General features: G+C 40.0%; 1 long non-coding RNA gene across 1 annotated transcript; it reads left to right on the forward strand.

The window, feature by feature from the left end:
• Window positions 1–6625: 6625 nt before the first annotated feature.
• On the forward strand, window positions 6626–9988 carry LOC147754424 (uncharacterized). The gene is made up of 4 exons (XR_015317852.1): window positions 6626–6702; window positions 7290–7397; window positions 8775–8833; window positions 9321–9988. It is a non-coding gene; the product is annotated as an uncharacterized LOC147754424 (long non-coding RNA).
• The last annotated feature ends 682 nt before the right edge of the window (window positions 9989–10670 follow it).

Raw genomic sequence — 10670 nt, forward strand, 5'->3', positions numbered from 1 at the left:
AAAGCCCACGTGCTTAACAAATCCATGTTAGGCGACCTTTTCGAGCAGAAAAGTTCCTTGCTGTATAAAAGGTCAGGCCTGCCTAGATGAAAAAACTGCTAAAAATATGTCATCAATCTTAACAGCGGCAGTCCTGCACCGTAAACCTGATAATCTGCGCAAGTTGCCTTCATGTCGAACTTATTCTGCTACCGTTGGAAATTTATACCAGCTTTGCTTAACAAAGTTTCATCGTTCGATAAAATTACAGCATGGAATTGTTAGGCTCACCTGGATTAAGAGGACTCAAATTGCAATTATGATATTGCGACAGCAGTTTCAGAAGGCCTTTCGAAGCGGATTCTGTTTCGAGTCCTGCGACTCGTGAACGGAAAAGGATTTTTTGACAAATAAGATATGAGCCTTTAAAATCCACAAATTATCGCGCGGCATCAAGAATCGACCAAAATGGCGCTCTTTAAAAAGTTACTTTCATTATTTGGTATGATTTAGTGTCAGCGCTCTCTAACTTTGCTCTGCAAACTCTAAGCACTTTGCTTAGAGAGTCTAATGCTATATTTGAAAAGTACTCTGAAGAAATCTTTCTTTCTGGCCAGCGAATTACTGAACCTAGTTGAGAGATGTTTCTGCTTCGAAATACATATTTGACGCAGATCTCCGCAACACGCAGGCTAATTGCATTAGTTTTACAGGTATAAGTAACACTGCTCGCGTGTAACTTGCAATTTACTGGGGTAACACATGTTATATACGATCACATTAAACTGTTACCACTTTAAGGAAGAGACCTCGTTGGCAATTACTGAAAAAAATTGCTATGAGAAGTACCTACCGAACCAGAACAGAGCTTGTAGGAGTTCGCCAAGCGCTGCGTACCGATGACCGCAGGCGCTAAGACGATAAAAGCTGCCTAGGCAGGCCGTAGTTTGATTTAGGCTTAGAAAGTGCATGATAAACGGATATATAGTAGAGCAATGTCACACTGGCTTTCCAAGACTACCGGTCAAAGTAGCTGTTAGTGTCAAGTGGACCAACTTTTTCTCTGTAAAAGCTTGAGGCTTGCAGTGCAATCTGTACCTGAGTCAGGTCGCATATTTCAGTGAATATGTGCATACGTGTACATGGCAGGTTGGTTCTGTCTGCGCTTGTGCCGCTGGCAACACCAATAAGATGGCCGACTTGCAAGGTTTTTCTTCTGCTGAGTATATGGGCAGTGCTGAATTTTCGATGAGGTTTAAAATGCCGGTTGCTGGCCTCTGAGCGCATGAACAAGCATGAAACGCGCACCTGCTGACTTCGATGACTTGGACTTTTGATGACGATCATTTACAAACGAGTCATAATAACGATACTTTTAAATTTTTTTTTTATATCGACTATTATTTCGCTCTTTACAGACGATTGCCAGCGTGAAATACGAAATATTTACGGTACATACTGGAAATACTTTGCAGCGCAATATGTCAGCCTCAAACAATGCCTCTAGATTTTCCAAAGATAGCCAGTGCTCACAGTTGTAACTTCTAATCGTCTTGATCTCTTTGAATTTGATCTATTTGGGTGCAGACTCGTCTATACGCATGACCTGCCACGAAAAACACCTTATATGTTGGCATTCGCCAATTCGCACAGAGTTTCGCGATAATCCACGTATGCATTTATCTTGCTCACGATTATGTAATCTAACTACGTTATTACTGTGACAGGAGCATCTGGACTTGAGTTCCGTTTACTAGATAAAGCGGCGGTGACCTAACCACCATATAACCCTTATAACACGTATATTACTCTACTTTTTTCATTTTTATTCATTGGCTCTTTGACAGCGTTTTCCGATACAAAGTCGTCTCATCTTGATGCCTACAGTGGCCCAATTAATAGCGATCATTCATCTGCATTTATTGCGTCACAGATCGTGCACGAAAGAAAGCCAACATATGCAAATCAAAGATACATTCCATCGCGAAGTCAATACCCCGTTGCAGTCGTTCACTAAATTGATCGCTTCCTCGTCCTTAAATTACTTCAGTTACGATGCCTACTTGAAGGGCAACACCGTTCACGATTGAATCTCTCCACTGGGCCACTTCATGTTCCACAGATTTTTGTTAATTTATATTATATAAGGCAAGTGTTGCGCATCTTTTGCTAAAGTCAAGCCGCTTGATTAACTTTTTTTTTTTTTTTTATCTATAAAGAACTAAATTATCCGGAAGTAGAGCAATTAGCAGTAGCAGAACATTTCCTATAGGTACCTGGCAAGACGTTCACCCTGAACGCAATCGAGTGCCCCGCAACGACAACGAGCATATGGTACGAGTCACTCCAGTATTTAAAATTGAAATAATTTTTTGCTTCGTCCTTACACAATCCTTTGCCTAGTTGACTCATAGGCGTTGTTTTTCTAAATGTAGCCAGTTGAAAGTTACGTCGGCAAAGCAATGATGGCTTTACAGGTGCTATTTAGAACTAACTGTAATGCTAAGTGTCAATACCTTGTCGATATCCGACAATCACCCACTTCGTACCTTCGAGGCACAAAGTGCCATTGTTACATGAGCAATATTGCCATTGGGATTTTTTGGAACAAGAGATCGTGTCCACTTTGTAGAAAGAAATTGGGTCAGGCCATGCGGTTGCCTGTTAAACTGACGTTTACGAAAAGCCATAGCAATAAGGAGCGACCCTAAGTTGAAGCACCTCAGTAAAAGAAATATCTACTATAGTTAAAACCTGCAAGTCGAAGCAAGTCCTCCGAATGCACACTTTATGGAGAACAAGGGTACCTTTTCGAATGATGGATTTGAACGTCAAAACTAGGTAATTGCTTTTAAGAATCTAAGACAAATCAGTAAATCACTGAATTTCGACTGGAGACTGAAATCGATATTTGATGTTAGAAACTATAAGTCACAATGGTTATCTGATCTTTTAACCACTTGATCTTCTCGTTGTCTAAATAGAATGAGTAAGCCATGTACTATAGAAACATCTCTTCTAATCGTATTGAAACCACTTACCTATAGAGCAACAATTAAGGGTTCTTGAAGAGTCCTGCGACGTGACCAAGACTAGTACCCATGCTGTTTCACAGAGTTATCACCGTCTTGGGACACCGTTATCATACATGGACATTGTTGATGTTCTTGAAATGAATTCACTCATGGACGTCAACCAGCTTAAACGAATGTTAAAGTATAGCATCTAATTTTACCAGTTTCTAGGCAAAAACATTAATAGTTTATATATGGTTTAGCTCTGCGCACAGATACACAATAGCCCACTTTTAACTGGGCAGTTGCCGGCATGATGTTAGGTAGCTTTGCTAACCAAAAGTAGATTCAGGAGTCACATCTTTTGGTATTTATCACGCTATGAAGAAAACGATTCCGACATGTAAACTCTTACGGATAACTGTAAACGTTCCACCTGCGATTCTCGTACTGCCTTGCGCACACTATCAAAGTGCATATGCTGCATAGGGTGAATGAAGGCTGTCTATATCTTCTATGTCAAGCATAGGGTTCCCCACATCCCGTCCGTCAACCACTTGATGCGAATCGTATACTGAAAAATCTCTACTTTGTGTCTGAAATCCTCTATAGGTAACCTGCTGAATTGATGTTCCAATGAACGATAGAGGTACTCCGGCGGACATAAACCATTGGCGTCGAAGATGATGAGACAAATATTAGATTAAGACAACGAATAAAAACATATTAAAATTGAAGTTTTGAAACGAGGAGTCATGGTTTTTAAGAAGTTGCGAGATTAGCCGAGACTGCGGTAAAATTTCTACAAAGTATGGTGGTCAACGGAGGGAAAAATGACTGTTGTCGTATAGAGCGAAGCAAAACAATATCATGGGCCTATCATATCATATCTCTTAAGCATCGACCCTAACTAACAGCTACAGTGTACATAAATAAACCTTATCTCAACAACGCGGCACTAGATACAAGCATGGTGAAATTTGCAACTAATAATCATGTTAACAATCGAACAATGCTGACTAGTTATGTTTCGCTATTTCTAATCCGTCACGCCAACGAAACTAAATCATTTCCAGCCTAAACCATTCTTGTTTAATGTAAATAATTTTGATTGTGTGAGGGTCTTTGTTATAAAGATAACCCGAGACGTATCGCGTACCTGTCGAACGATCCTGACGCCAAAGCTCACCGGGAAATTTTTTTTGCGGCTGGAGAGGAGAAATATGCCTCATAGACCATCTTCATAATCGTGGCTGACGTTGTCACGTGTGCATCACAGGACACAACAAGGGTATCGGCAATGTAAACAAGGATAATTAGTTGCTTTGTTTGTTTGTTAAGGTTTGAAGCCTTGCAGGAGCGTGAGTGCCACTCGGTTGTCTGTTTTTTTTTTGAAAAGTAAGATCGGAAAAGGAAAAAGGTAGACACTGTCTAATTGGTAGTAGCTACAAGATGATCTACTTGCGTTGGAACAAAGGTTTAAGGTTATGCAGAAACAGTTTCGATTTTTATGCATAAAAACCGTTCACAAGCAAGCCAGAGTGGGCGGGCCACGTGTGGTTATCGAGCGACAGGGCTGTAGCTGACTGTAGTAAACACGGAATGGTTGTGTTGTTCTTGTCGTTGGATATTCTGTCCGCTTGGATCACAAGTGCCAAACTTTACAACGGCATTGTGAACACCGAAATTCGTGGAAGACGCCGCTAGACGGTATTATGGGAAGCCATATAGTTTCATAGAGGAGCGAGCGAGCGAGCGAACTTCAGCGAAGGACTTGCAAAACAATAGCTCTAGATTGTCACTAGAAGATATGTTACATATGAAAAGCATTCTGCTTTAGGGACGAATAAAACAATAAGTTTCATTCGTCCCAAGAGGGCATACGGTGATGAGGCCTCGTCGAATTACGAGTAGACGTCGACCTCCCGTTTGGATAGATGGGGCTTTTCTTATTGCGAAAAGATATCTTGACGGAGCTCCTTCCAATAACGATTTCCCAGCACTCGCTGTAAACTAGCACCTGAACGACCGTGGACTCTACAAGCACCTTCGTGAGGCAAATCAAACTTCTACTGGAGCTTCGAAGATTATCTAGATATTCAACACAGGAGGCGCCGTAAATCACCGAGGTGAATTTCGGACACAAGTTGAAAGCCAATTATTATGGAAAAATAGGCATGTTAGTGTTGCGTCGGCTTTTATTTTACAATGTTCAGATCAGTGCTGGCTACGTGTAGACCAGTTACCAGTCGATTATGGAGCGCTTATTCACAAACAACAGGACTTCATTCCTATTTGAAGTCCGAATGTGACTGAGGACAAAAAAAATTGGCTTACTCAGCTTTTCAACAGGAAATTGCCATTAAACGTTGTCTTTTAAAGAAACTCTTCGAAAAAAATAGACGCACAGGATCGAACACCATATTGTCTAGTCATCAAATATAATTTATAAAGAATTATTAAGACCTACATGCAGTGACTACCCGCGAATCTGCATGTTAACGTAACATGAACTCGTTTGCCGTGTGGCATTAATTATACTGCAACGAGCACGAATAACTGTATACATTTCATTTATTACTATGTATTTATTATTAAGCGCTAGCAACTCTTGAATTGTTCCTTTTGAATTTGCAGCAATAGCTTGTCCCATGTAGGCATCCGTGATTGTCGGTATCACGTAAACGCTCTGCTACGTGGTTTTACCATGAATGACGTACTCTGCTGTAGCTACAAAGCACCTTTGCTTTTTTTACGGAGACTCGAAATTCGCTAGTAGCCTTCAGTGTTACTATTCGTATTAGCGGGGCTTCGGATTCACAAATCTTCGGTAGCCGTTTAGAACGACCATTCGTATACCGTACGGTATCCATAAGACATTTCAGATTTCGATCTGCACTATGTTGAGAGTCACCATTATATTTGAGAATTTATCGTTTATCATCAAAGCTTTCTTTCGCTTAATGTCATAGTTGAAGCTAAGAATGGTGTGTTTTTGACGGAAATCGCAAAAAATTCCGGTAATCACGTGTATAATCATACTTTGCTAGGAACAGGCTAAGAGCCAAACGAGCACTATACTGTTCGATTATACATAGATGGCAAAATGCTAAGCTAGAAATGAGTATTTGCTTTGTTGCATAATTTTAACATTAATAAAAAGAAAGCCACCCTTTTTTAGGTTGTTATTGTGTACGTGTGCGTGTGTCGACAAGTGTTTTTGGATGCTATTACCAGTGTGCGGCCGTATCGCTGCGATTAGTTTTAGTCGCGCGGGATTTCTTAACCCCTCGTTTTAGCCTATAGGGGAGATATGTGTCGTGCTTCACTCGTGTATCGTATACGGAAGTCGCTCAGGCCTCGAACGTAGTGCCGGAAACGCCTCCGGATGTACTAGTGCTGGCTAATGGATAACGTGTCTCTGTAAAAGGACTCTTCTTGTTTGGCATCTTTCATAATGGCTAATATTAGTCTGCAGTGTCCTCGGCATTTCAGCGTATTTTCAAAACCTTTGTAGTCGAACGTGCTCAAAAACCTCTTTTACCGATGCCTCTGATAGGAGAGCTGCAAGACGAGAACTGTAAAGACTGCCGTAAGCTTTATAAGTCAGGTAACTTTTCCTAACTTTCTTCGCTGTTACAGGTTGCTGCTTGCCGTTCTCAGACATCCTCGATCAACCACTGTCTGGACATAGGGTCACCTGAAAATGGTAATCTTTGATCGGGAGATAAACTTAACCTAATCTGCCTTGCAATCCATTTTAAATCACAGAATGTAGTATGTACTCTAATATAGCTTCCTAAGGAAGCTTGAACTGCTCGCGAAGCCTGCTTGGTGGTAAAACATGATGCAGTCCTTCTATCACTACCTGCACCAGCAAGCTTTATATTAAGACAATATTGCTTGACGGAATTTTTAAACGAGATAACATTACTCAGTTTCATTCATTCATCACTCCAATAGGCGAGAGGAACGCATAGAGAACACATATTATTGCTCGGGAGTACAACGATATCAACAACTTTCTTTGTTCACTTAAGTTATTTGGCAACTTTCGAACCGGTTGTAAAGTCTAACGCGCTACTTTGCAGTGTATTATATACATGTGTTTATATTTTTTAGAAAAACCGTGTTACTCTCTAGCTGGTCACATTAAATAATTTGGGTTAGCTGAAATTTGGTTCAAGTAGATTAGAATTGAAAATTTGTTTCTGTAGAATATGGTATTACAATGTTTATATGTTTGTGCACTCTGTCCTGCATTCTTTGTGGATTCATTGGTCGGATCTGCTGTAGTTAACCTCCGGGTTAAGGAACGTTAGTTTACGTTACTCCTAAGGCGTGAAGCGTACCATTGCTATTGTAAAATTTGCGGAATACCTTTGATAGGGGTGATGACAGAAGGTAAGTTGTGGACTATCTACATGCACTGTTCATCTAAACGCCCTTTGTTGCTTTTCATTACACTTTATCATATAACTCAAAACTTTAGCACGAATAGTACGTACTGACTAAACCTCATCCCTATACAATCAAATAGTGGATATACAATATATAGATATATATATATACGACAGGCCAGAACGTCGAAATCGGAAAATATGGAGGGAATAAATCAGAATCAGATCTTTTGAAAGCTGTTCATACGTTTTCTGGAAAACTGCGAATATTTATCTTCAATGTTGACTGATGGTATGTTTACTGATGCAGAAGCAGTGGTATTTACAAGCTTACCCATAATAGGTTCAAAGGAGCTACTAAGTATTTATCTCTAAATAACAGATACGGCCAATCAAAGACGAGCTTTTGTTTAATTTCGAAATGTATTACCATTATGGCAATTTTACTCCTCTAAGCCTGTTTGTTTCTCACTTTAGTTGAACTATATAGATGTAAAATTTTTAAGAGTAAGCATTGAGGTCTGTCGGGTGATAAGCATATGAGTTATTTGAAGATTGAAGCGTCCCGGGGTCGCTGTTTGCATCCAGCCTCAAAAGATCTAAGTTGACTCTAATAAGCATCGGTTAACATTTGTTTCCAGCCATCCTCCTTTAGCATTTGCATTCTAACGCCTGAGTATTGATGTATTTTCTCATACCTCACTTCTTGAAGGTCACAGGCGATCCTTTCAACAGTGAGAATTAGTTAATTTGTTTGTTCAAGGATGAATAGTAGAAGATCAGTAAAATATTAGCGGCTTCCTCCTTCTCATATCATCACCTCAGAAATGATTATGCGATTTCACGCAATCACTAAATACGTAAATAGAAGCTTGCTTCATTAGCTCAAGCATCTTTCGTACTGGTCGTTGGAAAGTAGGTAAATTACTTGTCCAAGTACATCGTCGTCGATCCGCTTGTTGATTCATAACTTATGCATGCGAACACTCAGTACTAACTTGTTGGTAATGATTTCTTTAGGAGAGGAGACACCTAGGACAGATCACAAAAACATTAAGCAATCTGGCGATGTGCGATGACCAACAATCATAGTACATTGGTTGCCGGTGTTTGAGCTAATTCTAGTAGGAGGTCAAATTTAGGACTCAAATTTAATTTAAGACAAATTCAAATGGCTCTTTCCACGCACGCCAAATGATGAGCAAGGTTACAGCGGCAGTAAGAAAAACAAAAGTCTCAGACAACTGCAACATCTCCAACGCAACCATGTTTACACAATGTTGTATGCGCTTAATTTTTGGGACTTCTGTCTGCCTCATTCTACATATGATGGATGAGGTCTACTCGCCTCATTACGGCTGTCTGCTTTCGATTTTTTCAGAGGACGCATCTAGGACCAACGAGTTGGATAACATAGGTTTCTCCATATGCCAGCATGCGGTACGCGCAGTCGAAATTGATAATATTAGAAAATTCATAGTAAACGGCGTGTTCGAGCTTATAAAAACGTAACGAAGAAAATTAGACGAGTAAGCTACCGCTTAATGCCGCCTGCTTTTCCTATCGATATCAGATCCTAACGATATCAGTATGAAGGGTTGCTATTAAGCATGTCAGTTAGCGTATTACGCACCGGTGATAGGGTTAGGTTATTTGCAGGAAAAAAATTCGTGCGTAGAGAGAGAGTATGCGAAGGGTACGTACTAAAGACAAAAATGAAGCAAAGGTTTTTCAAGCTTAGATCCCCATAATTTACAATGGCCTAAACAATGCTCGTTCTATGCCGTAAATACTCGAGGCACATTAGCGTGCCTCGAGTATTTACGGCATAGAACGGAAAGATTAGCTTTTCGGTAATATCGTTAGTTACCTTGCATGTGTATAAACATACGTTTAGATAATATTTTTTTTATTATATGCTTCCCAGCATCGAACAATTTCATTGTTGCCAGCGTTGTCGTCATCATTGCTCTAGAAATAGGATCGTCATCCGTTGAGCTCTCCCGAAGACATTACCAGCAACACGAAGCAAAAGCGAAAGGGAAAGATATCTCCTCCAGCGCGGACAGCTTTGAAATGGATTCGATTCGGTGAGATCCATTGACGGAATATAATGCTGAACTTTTAATTACAACAAACCACCCACATTACGGTGCGAACCAGCGACGCTATTGCAAAGCCGTTATAGTCGGGCGAGCTCGTCTGCTTTGAAATGTACGTCTGACATTACTTGCAGTACATTTATAACGACAAATAAAGAATCCTTATCGCACTTTCATTAAACACGTTCGAACAATAATGGAAATTTTACCAGAAAGAAGTATAGTTGAAGCAACAAACATTGATGGATCCAAACACCCGAATTACTATGAGGAAATTTTATTGTACAAGCTTATGAAACGCGTCAAGCAAACCCAAACCAAGCGGTTACTGCTGCCAGTCGATTTCCGCACCGCGAGCAGAAAAACTTGCCGGTGGCAGGGATGGCGGGTTTATGTTGTACCTTTTGATCAATCAGCACTAAATTCGCTCAGATAAGTGTCTATCTTGATCTAATGCAAACAACAGTTCTCTAGATTTAACATAGGGCAAGCCTACGACATACCTCATTCATATTGGCCCTGAACCTGTCCGTTGAAGACCACGAAAGGGGGGAGGGAGGGGAGGGCAAGGCAAGGCAAGAGCCTACTGACGAAACGTCAATAAACTTAATAAAAACCTCATCACGCGTTCGAACGGTGCGAAATCGATAGAAGGCAGGGCAACATTTTTCAAGAATATCTTGGCGAACACTTGGCAGGCTACCTTTGATCATAACAAAGGCTTATTGGGTTATCGGACAAGCATCAAAAGTGAAGTAGTGTTTCTTTTTTAAAAAAAAGCAATATTAGTAAGCAACAATATGTAGCAAATGTACGATGAAAGTGTACCATCCAAGCAAAATTCGGTAGTGAATATCCAATATCGGATTGCGGAACGTTAAGCTCAAAAAAAATGTCTGCCGAAAATGCTGAAAATTCTAAACGTTGAGAAGTTTCTATGGTAATCATTATAGATTTAGCAATAAATCTATTCTACTAATAGACAAGATGAAAATTTCGAAGTTTTGTAACCCCGTAATTATGTATAACATGTTCTCTCTAAATAGGACAATCGTCACACCAAAACGGTCATTTCAAAATTAAAACGAATATCATTCAAACGAAAACAAATCTTTAAAAAAAGTTCCAGTTTTTGTCTGGAAAATCTATTTTTTACGCTAAAAAATGCCCGATTT

The sequence above is a fragment of the Varroa destructor genome, unplaced genomic scaffold, assembly GCF_002443255.2.
Source record: "Varroa destructor unplaced genomic scaffold, Vdes_3.0 BEIS01000007.1, whole genome shotgun sequence".
Lineage (NCBI taxonomy): Eukaryota > Metazoa > Arthropoda > Arachnida > Mesostigmata > Varroidae > Varroa > Varroa destructor.